This window comes from Peromyscus eremicus, chromosome 5 (assembly GCF_949786415.1).
Source record: "Peromyscus eremicus chromosome 5, PerEre_H2_v1, whole genome shotgun sequence".
Lineage (NCBI taxonomy): Eukaryota > Metazoa > Chordata > Mammalia > Rodentia > Cricetidae > Peromyscus > Peromyscus eremicus.
Window position 1 is genome coordinate 119701326 of NC_081420.1, and position 12460 is coordinate 119713785.

The window sequence follows — 12460 nt, forward strand, 5'->3', positions numbered from 1 at the left end:
AGAACTAGATAACAAGAAGCCTGCCATGGCCATACAGTTTGTAAGCAATATAAGTCTCTGTGTGTTTACTCGGTTGGGTCTGAGTGGCTGCGGAACTGGAGGATGAGAGAGATTTGTCCTGACCAGGGACCAGGCAGGACTGGAGAAAATTCCAGCTACAGAGGCTCCCTCCTCCTGGTTGACTAGATGATTGTGTCAAGTTGGCAGCTGAAGTTAACTATGACATCATGCTATAGTAAACACACTAGAAATAATAAAGTGCAAATATCTTAGTCACTGTCAGAGGAAACAAGAATGTGTGAGATAGAAAAATAATACGCAGTAGCCTTCTAAGGTTGCCATAATAAAGCACTACACACTGGGTGACCAAGACAATAGAGATTAGTCTCCTTTGGAGGCTGAAGCCATAGGGTTTAGCAGAGCTGGGCTCTGGTGGGACTGTCTTCTGGCTTGTGCTGGGCTGCCTTGTAACTGCTCTCCCATCTCAGTATGCACTCGTGGAGACACACACGGGCATGAGTTCCCCTCCTTTAGGGCCACCAGTCCTAGACAATCAGATCCCAAACCTCATCAGGTTATTTAAGCCCAAATGCTCTCCCCAAACTCCATGTCCAAAAACAGTCACATTGGCTTTGGGACTTACCACATCGTTTATGTGGGCGTCGGGGAGGGCAGAGCTCTATTCAGCCATGGGAAGATGAGAGGCAGACTTCACATAAAAACAATGAAGGGCAGAACCTGGCGCAGTTTTTTTTTTTTTTAAGATTTTTCATACACATATAATTTTAGACAATATTTAATCATAAAACCAGTACTATAAGAAATGAAAAGGAAGTCAGGCTAAGAAAAGTGATTCTGGATAAAAATTTGGATCTTATGAATGAATGAAAAGCACCAGTATGGTGAATGTGTGAGTAAATATGGTTTTCTGGTTTTAAGTCTCTTTAAAATACAACTGTTAAAAGTGACGAAGCACTGTAGAGTTTATAATGCACACAGGATTGACATGTGTGCAGCTGTATCACACAGGTAGGGTGGGGTGCAAACACGTTGCTGGAAGTTTCCGAGAACGCCCTGTCTGAAAATAGGGTCTCTCAAGGAAAGTGAACTGCACCCCAAAGTGGCCACTAGGAAATCTGAAATTGCTCACGGTAGCAGCACTAACACTAAATTGGAATGGCGGGGCTGTTAGCATGAGTTCTGCAGGGAATGACAGAGTCTGGGGGAGAGCCGGGGAGGGGGTGGGAAGTATGTGATCAAAGACATAGTGTGCATGTGTGAACACGTGATGATGGAACCCACCATTTCACTCAGCGAATATAAACCAATGAAAACACAGAAGCATGGGTAAAAATCAAATGGGACTGGAGAGATGCTTTAGGGGAGGTGTGCACTCTGCTCTTGTAGAGGATCAGAAATTAATTCCCATTCCCTACTCCAGCTCCAATGCCCTCTTCTGATCTCCAAAGGCACCTGCACTCATGTGCACATATCCACACATAGATTCACACACATACATATAGCTGAAAAAAAAAAAGAATAACATAAAAGCCAATAAAACCCAATCCAAAAATTATTCCTATTTGGAAGCAAACAAACTAACAAAAAAAGTAACAAATACCAGATAGGGAAAAACAGAAAGATGGAAGATTTAACATGACTTGTTTCCTCACCACTTAGTGGTTCTGATTTTTATAGGATTGATGTCCTTATAAAGAAGCAGCTCTTTCCTCTCCTCTCCACTCCCCTCCCTTCCCTCCCTCTCTCTTCTCTTCCCTCCTCTCCTCTCCCCTCCCTTCCCCTCCCCTCCTATCCCCTTTCCTCCCCACTCCCCTCCTCTCCCCTCTCCTCCCCTTTCCATCTTCCCTTCCCTCACCTCCCTTCCCCCTTCCCTCCCTTCCCTTCTCTTCCCTCCCCTCCCCTCCCCTTCCCCCTTCCCCTTCCCCCTTCCTTCCCCTCCCCTCCCCTCCCCTCTTCTCCAAGTGTGCATGCTGAGGAGAGGCCACCAGAAAGAGCAGCGGGAAGGTGCCAGTTTGCCTGCCTGCACCATGGAATAATGGCCCTTGATATTCTAAAGCCACCGTAACCGTTACCTTAAGCTTCTTAGTTTAAAAGAACTGAAAGCTATTTTCTTACAGATCTGGAGGCCAGAATCCTGAAATCGAGAGTCGGTGGATCATGCATGGTCCTCAGAAGCCTCAAGGAGAGAAGTCTTACCTCAGGCTCCCTGTGGGACCGTCTACTGTTTCACTCTCTGCCACTTCTCTTCCTACTCACTCACTTCTTCTGTGTCTTCCTCATAAGGACACTTGTCATTGGATTTAGGGACTGCCTGGACTAATCAGGATCATGTCATTTTAAAACTCTTAATTACATCTGTAAAGACTGATTTTTCCAACTAAGGTCACATGCACGGGACATGTGTGTCTCAGTGTGACACATCTTTGGGGCCCGCCATTTCACTCGCTCCCTGGGGTCTCCTGAGAAGGATGCCTTGAGGTTTAAACGAGACACTTTTCTGAAGCATGTTTCTGGAATAATTTTTAAATGTTGGTGATTTCAGTTAAATAACTTTCATTACCCTTCATGACAACCTTGTAAAATGGACATGAAATCGCAATTTTGTGAATTAACTCTAAAATTTAAAAGTTTAATCAAGACATCAGTGGTTTAAAAAAACAAAATTGACACTAAGAAAATAAAGCCATTTGCAAACATTCAAAAGTGTGACACATGCAGGAAAAAATTTAATAAAACATTAACAAGACATTGATGAAAGAGACTTCAAAGGGCCTAATTCAATGGAGATACAAACAATACCCTGGCTTTGTAGGCTCAATATTAATGAGTTATTCTTCCGAGAGCAATTTATAGAGTCAAGAGTCAATGCAATCCCAGTCAAAATGCAGCAGGCCCTTTGATAGAGATGGCTAAGCTGATTAAAATACATATGAAGAAGCCAAACAATTGTTTAAAAATTAAAGGAAAGAAAGGAGAAAGGGATTAAATTGGATGACATACACATTAAAAGTTACAATAATCAAAGATATGTAGGCTGGCACAGGCAGACGTGTGCTCAATGAATCAGAAAAGGGAAGTCAGAAAGCTGTTCAGATCCAAGTGGTCCACAGAGTGCTCATCAGGGTGTGCCAAGGGAAGGGATGTTGTTCATATCATCTGGTGCTGAAGTAATTGGATGTCCCTATAATACAAATAAAATGTTACTTTCATGTAATACGCAAAATTTCAGTCAAATTAGATCATAGACCTTGAACTTAGAGATAAAAGTCTAATAAATTTAGAAGCTCATGAAAGGCAAAACTCCTAGTGAATCTGGGTTAGTTGCTGATTCCTTAGCTATACCAACCCTAAGAGAAAGAAAAAAAAAAAAAAAGAAACTGAGCTTCACTGAAATAAAATCTTTTAATATTCACAATCACGGTTCAGAACACTAAGAATTCTCATGTGTTGTTGGTAGATACATGAAATGGCAAAGCTATGTTGGAAAATTGGTTAACATTTTCTTCTAAAGTTAGATATACTCTTACCATGTGACCAAACCAATTTATTTCTCTGCACATGTGCAAGAGAACTTAAAATGTGCATCACACAGAGGTTTAAAAATGCTGCACAGCTGTAACCTCATCAGTATAGACAAAAACTAGAAACACAAACATCCACTGACTGGAAAGTCTGTGGTATGTTTATAAAGGCATCCTACTCAGCAAGGAAAAAATAAGATGAACTACTGATACACACAATGATAAGGATAAATCTTCAAATAATGTATGAAATGAAAACAGTGTGGCAACAAGTATGCCCCTCCAAAGATGTCCATACCTCAATTCCTGGTAAAAAGAACTTGTTAATAAGGTTAAGGATTTTGATTAAAAAAAAAAAATTAGCCGGATGGTGATGGCACAGGCTTTTAATCCCAGGAGGCAAAGGCAGGCATATCTCTGTGAGTTCGAGGCCAGTCCTGTTTACAGAGTGAGTTCCAGGACAGCCAGGACAACAGAGAGAAATCCTGTCTCTAAAAATCAAAAACCAAAACCAAACAAACAAACAAACAAAAAGTATCCTATATTATTCTATATTAACTGGCAAAAAAAAAAAAAGATTTTTTTCAAATGTTTTTAAGTTGCTTTAACATAAGAAATATGTCCTGGGTATTTAGGTGGACCCCGCTTATCCCCAGCTGGAATCAGAGACACAGTGGAAGGATGTAATAGTCTGCTTCTGCTTGGCCATGATAAAACACTCTGACCAAAGCAACTTGGGGGGCGGGGTGGGAAACGGGGAGGGAGTTTATTTGTACAGTCCATCATCTAGGGAGCTGGAGCAGGGACCTGGAGGCAGGAACTGGAGCAGAGAAACAGAAGGTCGCTGTTCACTGGCTTGCCTTCCCTGGCTTGCTCAGTTACCTTTCTTATACAGCCCAAACTCAACAGTGGACTGGGCCCTCACGCTTCAATCAGCAAGATGTCCCCGTGGAACACCCACAGACAGGTCTGATAGAGCATTTCCTCAAATGAACTTCCCCCTTCCCAGTGACTCTAATTTGTGTCAGGTTAACAAAAAGGAGAAAAAAAATAATCCAGGTGCGTGCTAGCTTGAATAAGAAACGACTTCCATGGGCTCATCTGTTTGAATTCATGGTCCCTCGTTAGTGGAACTGTTTGGGAAAGGCTAGGAGGTGTGGCCTTGTTGGAGGAGGTGTGTCCATAGGTGGACTTTGAGGTTTCAAGAGTCCATGCCAGGTCCAGCCCTGCCCCCTCTGCCTATAACTTACAGATCAGATGGGAGTCAGCTGTCAGTTCTCAACTTCTCCAGCATGACCCCTGCCTGCCTGGTGCCACATTCCCACCATGATGATCAGGGACTAATGCTCTGAAACCGTAAACAGTTTTGTTTTTTTTTAAAATACATCTTCTTCTAAGTTTCCTTGGTCATGGTGTCTCTTCATAGAAACAACAGTAACTAAGACTGGATGTAAGAGAGATTGATGTGCCATTGCTGGCTCTGAGATACAGGGTCACATGTGCAGTGCCTGGGGAGGAACCTGGAGGAAAAGGAAGTCAGCAGGGGCACAGAGACCTCAGTCCCAAGGCTGACGGGGAATCCTGCTGCACCCTGAATGAGCCAGAAATAGACTCTCCAGGGAGAAGTGCTGGGATGCCTTGTGCTTTTGGCTCTTGTCAGATCTGAGTGTTGTGGCCATGTCTCGAGACCCTCTGAAGAAGACCACCACAGAGCCGATATCCGATGCAAAACACACAGGGGTTTATTGATAACAAGCAAGCTCAGGCTTGTTCCTCGTCCAACACGCGACACAGTGGGTGGAGGAGGACGGCCCTGATCTTTCAGGGTGAGGGGTTTTTAAAGGGAAAAACAGGGTGGTACAAGCCTTGGGGCATCATGATTGGATGAGAGTATGTAACCTTTGAACTTACTGGTTGGAGGTTACAGTTATCATTTTGGGGCAGGCCTGAACAAATCCCAGGCTCTGTCCTTGAGCTGCCATGGAGGCTGGCGGGCCTCACACATTCACATGGACCCATGCACATAGCTCTAAGTTGGTGAGGGGTCCCAGACAGTAAACAACTGGCTGAACCTTGGGCAGTCAGGGTATGTGCAGAAAGGGAGCTACTGCAAGGACTGTGTCTTTTGTTCATGGCTCTCCCAGAAACTGCTTGCTCAAGTTTCAGGAAACTGAAATTGAGGCCTGATCTCTGAGAGAAGACTGACAGCCTGTTATGGCGTCTGCTTGGTCCTTTCATAAGCAGAGGATCATACTCCTCCCAGACCTCAGAAACACAGAACTCTGTTCGTCAAAATTCATCATGTCACAAACTATATCAGTTAATTTTCTCGCTGTCATAACAGAGTAGCTGACAAGGGCGACCTACAGAGGGAAAGGTCTATTTGGGTCACAGTCACCCTGGTAGAAGGCATGGTGGGGGTGTGTGAAACATCTGCTCACACTGCACTGCTTACACTGCATCTGCTCACTCTGCATCTGTTCACACTGCATCTGCTCACACTGCATCTGCTCACACTGCATCTGCTCACTCTGCATCTACTCACTCTGCATCTGCTCACTCTGCATCTGCTCACACTGCATCTGCTCACTCTGTATCTGCTCACTCTGCATCTGCTCACACTGCATCTGCTCACACTACACTGCTCATATTTCTTCTGCTGACACTGCAGCTGCTCATACTGCATCTGCTCACTCTGCATCTGCTCACACTGCACTGCTCACATTGCATCTGCTCACACTACACTGCTCATATTTCTTCTGTTCACACTGCAGCTGCTCATACTGCAGCTGCTCACACTGCACTGCTCACTCTGCAACTGCTCATACTGCATCTGCTCACACTGCACTGCTCACTCTGCATCTGCTCACTCTGCATCTGCTCACATTGCATCTGCTCACATTGCACTGCTCACACTGCATCTGCTCACTCTGCAGCTGCTCATACTGCATCTGCTCACACTGTACTGCTCACTCTACATCTGCTCACTCTGCATCTGCTCACACTGCACTGCTCACACTGTACTGCTCACTCTGCATCTGCTCGCACTGCATCTGCTCACACTGCACTGCTCACACTGCATCTGCTCACACTGCACTGCTCACACTGCATCTGCTCACACTGCACTGCTCACACTGCAGCTGTTCACACTGCACTGCTCACTCTGCAGCTGCTCACACTGCACTGCTCACTCTGCAGCTGCTCACACTGCACTGCTCACACTGCATCTGCTCACTCTGCATCTGCTCACACTGCACTGCTCACACTGCAGCTGCTCACTCTGCAGCTGCTCATACTGCACTGCTCACACTGCACTGCTCACTCTGCAGCTGCTCACACTGCACTGCTCACACTGCAGCTGCTCACTCTGCAGCTGCTCACTCTGCAGCTGCTCACACTGCAGCTGCTCACACTGCACTGCTCACACTGCAGCTGCTCACTCTGCAGCTGCTCACACTGCAGCTGCTGTCAGGAAGCAGCGGGTAATGACTGCTGGTGCTCAGTGGGCTTTCTCTTTTCTTTCAGTCCAGAACTCTAGCCCAGAGAATGGTGCTGCCCACATTAAGAGAGACCTCCCTTGCTCGATTAACTGAATCTAGACACTCCCTCACAGGCATGCCCAGAGGTTTGTCTCCTAGGTGAGTCTAGATCTTGTCTAGCTTATAATCAATATTAACCATCTCACATACTTAGGGTAATTATATTTTATTTTTTTTATGTCACTTTACCTGAATAAGACTGACACACAATAATAAGTTCTCCTTGTCCTTTGACTTCCAGGGACTCTGTTGTAAATGTCTTAAAAATAAAAATGTTGGTGTAGTCACTACCTCATGCAGTCATTCATATTTCTGGTGCTGGGTAGAGTTTTAATCATCTCAAAGATGCTAATAATAGTGTATGAGGGCTGGCGAGATGGCTCAGTGGGTAAGGGTGCTTGCCACCAAGCCTGATGACATGAGTTCAGTCCCTAGAATTACAGTGGAAAGAAAGAACTGACTCCTGAAATTTTCTCTAACCTCCACACTTGTCACACACACACACACACACACACACACACACACACACACACACACATAGAAATAAAAATACAAAGATGGTGATCCTTTAAAAAACATGCAATGACTGGGTGGTGGTGGTGCATGCCTTTAATCCCAGCACTCAGGAAGTAGGGGCAGGTGGATCTCTGTGAGTTCAAGGCCAGCCTGTGTACAGAGTAAGTTCCAGGACAGCCAGGGCTACAAAGAGAAACTATCTCAAAAAACCAAAAACAAACAAACAAAAATGAGATGGTTGCCACACATTGATACTAATGTTACTGGTGGCTGTGTAGTCAAGCATAGGACAATCACATCCTCACACACACTCAAGCATATGTCGAAAGATAGAGCCACCTCCCCACCCCCCCACACAACTCTTAAGGTCTGTGCTATTGGCAGTGAGATAGGAATTCATACAAAACACATTGATTTGATCTGTGGTGTCAACATGAGCTCACTACAGGTGAAACTCTCTTGGTATTAGAGGACAAGTCTGTTTGGTAAATTTATATGGGGCATCTCATTGTTAGCTCAAAACTCGTAGGATAGCTGAGTGGGGGGTTCAAGGCTGGAACCCTAGCACTTGAGAGGCAGAGGCAGGAAGATTCCCATGAATTTGTGATCAACTTGGACCATAGTTAGTCTCTGTGTCAAAAACCAAAACCTCAAAGTTCCCAAACAATTGCTAGAGCCATGTAACTTAGGAGAACATTGGGGACTGGAGGGGGATAAATCCAGTAGAGTAATTTATTGTGCTTCTTCGAAACAAGTTCTGATCAGTTCTGCTTCTGTTGCTTGACATCTGCTTGGTGACAGAATTCCCTGCCCATCCCTCCATCCCACAGGGGAAGGTACAAGAAGTCTATTGTTCTCTCATTAGCAACAACAGGAGATTCTACCCTTAACAGATCCTGTCTCCATGAGACCCTCAGCCTGACACCACTCTAATAAGCACAATAAAAAACCCTACACCAGTCTCCTCTCTGATCCCAAAGTCCTATCAGGACCACCCCACTTTCCCACAGACCTCTCCATCTCCCCTTAGTATGTACAGCATCGCCCACTTCAATAGCTGGACCAGATTTGGGGTGTTAATCTATTCCCTTCCATCCTTACGCCTGGGGTGAGGACTCTGCATGTGCTTCCCATTTTCAGTTGAGGGAACCGGGACTTGGGGTTGAAGGTCACACAGGGAGTAGCAGAGCTAGATGTGACCCCCAGGACCACACTCAACAAAGTCAGCCTTCTGTTGGCCAAACCACATTGACACTGGTGACCAGCAGCCCCCAGTCACAGTGCTGTGCTGGTGATCAGAGGCCCCCAGTCACAGTGCTGTGCTTCTGTGTTGTAAGGTATGTGGGAATAATCGGGTGCTTGGTAAAGGCTCCTTGACAGAGTTGGGAGCAGCTTGGCTCAGGGTCCCATAGTTGAGGCTCCTGTTGTGTTGGACAATCAGAGTTCCAGCTGAGTTCTAGCAAGGCTTGCTGGTCAGTCTGGCAGGACAAAGAAGTGTTTGAGGAATGTCCCCTTTGACCCTCCCCTGGTATTAGGTGGCCCAGAGGTCTGCACACTGTATCCAGATAAAGAAGCAGAAGACTTCAAATGTCTTTCCAAAAGAGGCAGATGACCACCTGTTAGAGAATGTATTTGTATCATGTAGTTCTGATGTCCTCTTGCTGCTAGAGAAGCCTCCAGGGAAGGAAGGATCATCATGAAGCCTTTCTGGAATTTTGGCAGCAGGAGGGGTCGATGACTTGGGATCCGCTATGAACAGAACCAATGCATTTTAAAAAATGAATGAAAAAACAAAAATCAGGCCATCTAGCTCAGCAGGTATAGAGGCTTGCCACAAAGTTTGAGGACTCGAGTTCAATCCCCAAGACCCACCTGAGAGAATGACTTGACTTCAATATGTAAAAAGTATGTGTAAATACTAATTACATCATTGAACAAAACACAATCGAATTGGAACATAATTTCTTCACTCCTGAGGATTTTGTAGACCTGACTTCATGCTTGGAGATCAGAAGAATAGAATTCTTTCCTTCAATATGTGAAAGACAGAAATTGTGACTTGTTCTAGAATAGTCTCTGAGGACCAAAACTAATTCACTTTTATGATAAAAACAATAAGCATTAATAAAGCAGTGTCAAAGGCGATGTGAAATACCAAGTGGGAAAACCCATGGCACAGAGCTGTGTTCCTGATCTAGAAATATGCTTTGTGTCTGAGACCCACAGCTGCCTCCACACCTCATGGACGAACTGTTGGTATGCACAGTCTTCCTCCTGGAAGTCTATTCCATGTGACTTTTTCCCCCCGTTCTGAAACAACATGTACAAGGGGCAAGAGAGGGCTAACCAAAGGGAGCTGGAGTCAGCTCACAACGTTTGGCTCTTTTTGGCATTGGAGGAAGGACCAACCTTTTTGTTATTAAGAACATGTTCCTGGAACATGTGCTGTGTCGAGCAGCTGTGTGTCCAGAGAGCCCCTCTGTCACGGAAAGAGTGCTCCAAGTGTTTGTCCCATCACCTTCTCCTCAGAGAGCTCTGGAGTGCTCTAGCTCGCGTCCATTCCTGCTAAGAATGGGCACACAGGGAATCAGAGACCCCACTCAAGAAATTCTAATTAAACCCAGTGTGACAGGCCGACAGCTGTAGAACTGGCTCTCTCCACCCAAATACCAGCTGGGGAGTTATTGGTAAAACACAGGTTTTTATTGTTGAATTTTTCTACACTAAAATGATACAAGTGTGACTTAAGTATGAATCACTTTTGAAGCAAGTGGGAGTTTACAAGTCCATGATCACATTCTTTCTGAAGATCACTGAGAGAAGCCTGCGTCCTTTTGTTTTCCCTCAGGCAAGTCTCCTCACAACTGGAAGTTTCACTAGATACTGGTTTTCAACAATGTTGAAATTAATCAGGAATAATTCAAACACAATTCTTTTTTAAATATTTATTTATTTATTTATTTAGTGTGATGTGTGTGTGTGTGTGTGTGTGTGTGTGTGTGTGTGTGGTGTGAGTGTATGTATGTGTATGTGGTGTGTGTGTATGTGTGGTGTGGTGTGTGGTGTGTGTGTGTGTGTATGTGTATGTGGTGTGTAGTGTGGTGTGGTGTGTGTGTATGTGTAGTGTGGTGTGTGTGGTGTGGTGTGTGTGTGTATGTGTATGTGGTGTGTAGTGTGGTGTGTGGTGTGTGTGTGGTGTGTGGTGTGTGTGTATGTGGTATGTGGTGTGTGTGGTGTGTATGTGTGTGATATGTGTGTGTATGTGGTGTGGGGTGTGTGTGTGTGTGGTGTGTGTGTGTATGTGTGGTGTGGTGTGTGTGTATGTGTGGTGTGGTGTGTGTGTATGTGTGGTATGGTATGGTGTGGTGTGTGGTGTGTGTGTGGTGTGGTGTGTGTGTATGTGTGGTATGGTATGGTGTGTGTGGGGTGGTGTCTGTGTGTGTGTGGTGTGTGTGTATGTGTGGTATGGTATGTTGTGGTGTGTGGGTGTGTGGTGTGTGGTGTGGTGTATTGTGGTGTGGTGTGTGTGTGTGTGTGTGGTGTGTTTATGTGTGTATGTGTGGTGTGGTGTGTTTATGTGTGTATGTGTGGTGTGGTGTGTGTGTGTGTGGTGTATGTGTGGTATGGTATGGTGTGGTGCGTGGTGTGTGTGTGTGTGTGCGTGTGTGTGGTGTGTGTGTATGTGTGGTATGGTATGGTGTGGTGTGTGTGTGGTGTGTGGTGTGTGTGTATGTGTGGTATGGTATGGTGTGGTGCATGGTGTGTGTGTGTGCATGCATGCGTGCGTGCGTGCGTGCGTGCGTGCGTGCGTGCGTGCGTGTGTGTGTGTGTGTGTATGTGTGGTATGATATGGTGTGGTGTGTGTGTGGTGTGTGGTGTGTGTGTGTGTTATTTGATGCCTATGTGTAAGTGTGGGCATATGCAGAGCCACAGCCCTTGTGTGGAGCCAGAGGACAACCTGTGAGGATCGTTTCTCCCCTCCTCCGTGAGTTTCGTGAGTGTCGGGCTTGGCTGGCGAGTGCTTTTACCAGCTAAGCCATCGTGCCGGCCCTCAACCCAAATTATCTTTTATGGTATGTGTGTGCGCGTGTACATGCACTCAGGCATACGTGCCATGCACGCGTGTGGAGATCAGAGGATTCTTTGGGGAGTTGGTTCTTTCCTTCCACCACGTGGTTTCTGGGTATTGAACTTAGGTCATCAGGCTCAATGGCAGGCACCCTTACCCACCAGCCCTCAATCCAGACTTTTAGAAGAACCAAAACGAGACCATCTCCTTCCTACATCCTGAAGTGTGGTGTGACCATGGGTGCTATCAACAGGAACTGCTGAACCACGAGTCTCTGCACACACACCCTGGGACGGAACAGTCTTCCTCATCCTCTTTGAATGTGAAGGTGCTGGTGTCCTAATGTGAAGAGCTCACGTTCTGTGCACCATGGTGGATACTGAAGTAAGATGAATAAACAAGACGCACGCTGTCCACTCACTCGGGAAGTTCCTCAGACCTAGAGGTCAAGCGCCACCCTTGTCCATCCTTGCATGAGCAACGCCGTGAAGCCACCTGGGGGCGGGGGCAGGGGGAGTGGAGGTTCCAGGGTGTGGAGATGTGGTGCAGGCAGCTCTATCTCTAAGAAAGGGCTGCCGTCCTCTGGCCGGTCTCCACAGAGACAGCACTGGCTGTAGCCCACAGCCCGTCTTCAGCGTGCTTCTCCCCCAGCATTGCCTGAAATAAAACACGAAGCTTCCGGTGAGACCAAAGCCCGAGCCTAAACAAAGATGAAGGTTGCTGTTGGAGGGGACCCTGCAGTACTGACCTGTTTTCCCTGTGGTTTCTCAGCTTAAGCCCACAATTCTGTGTGT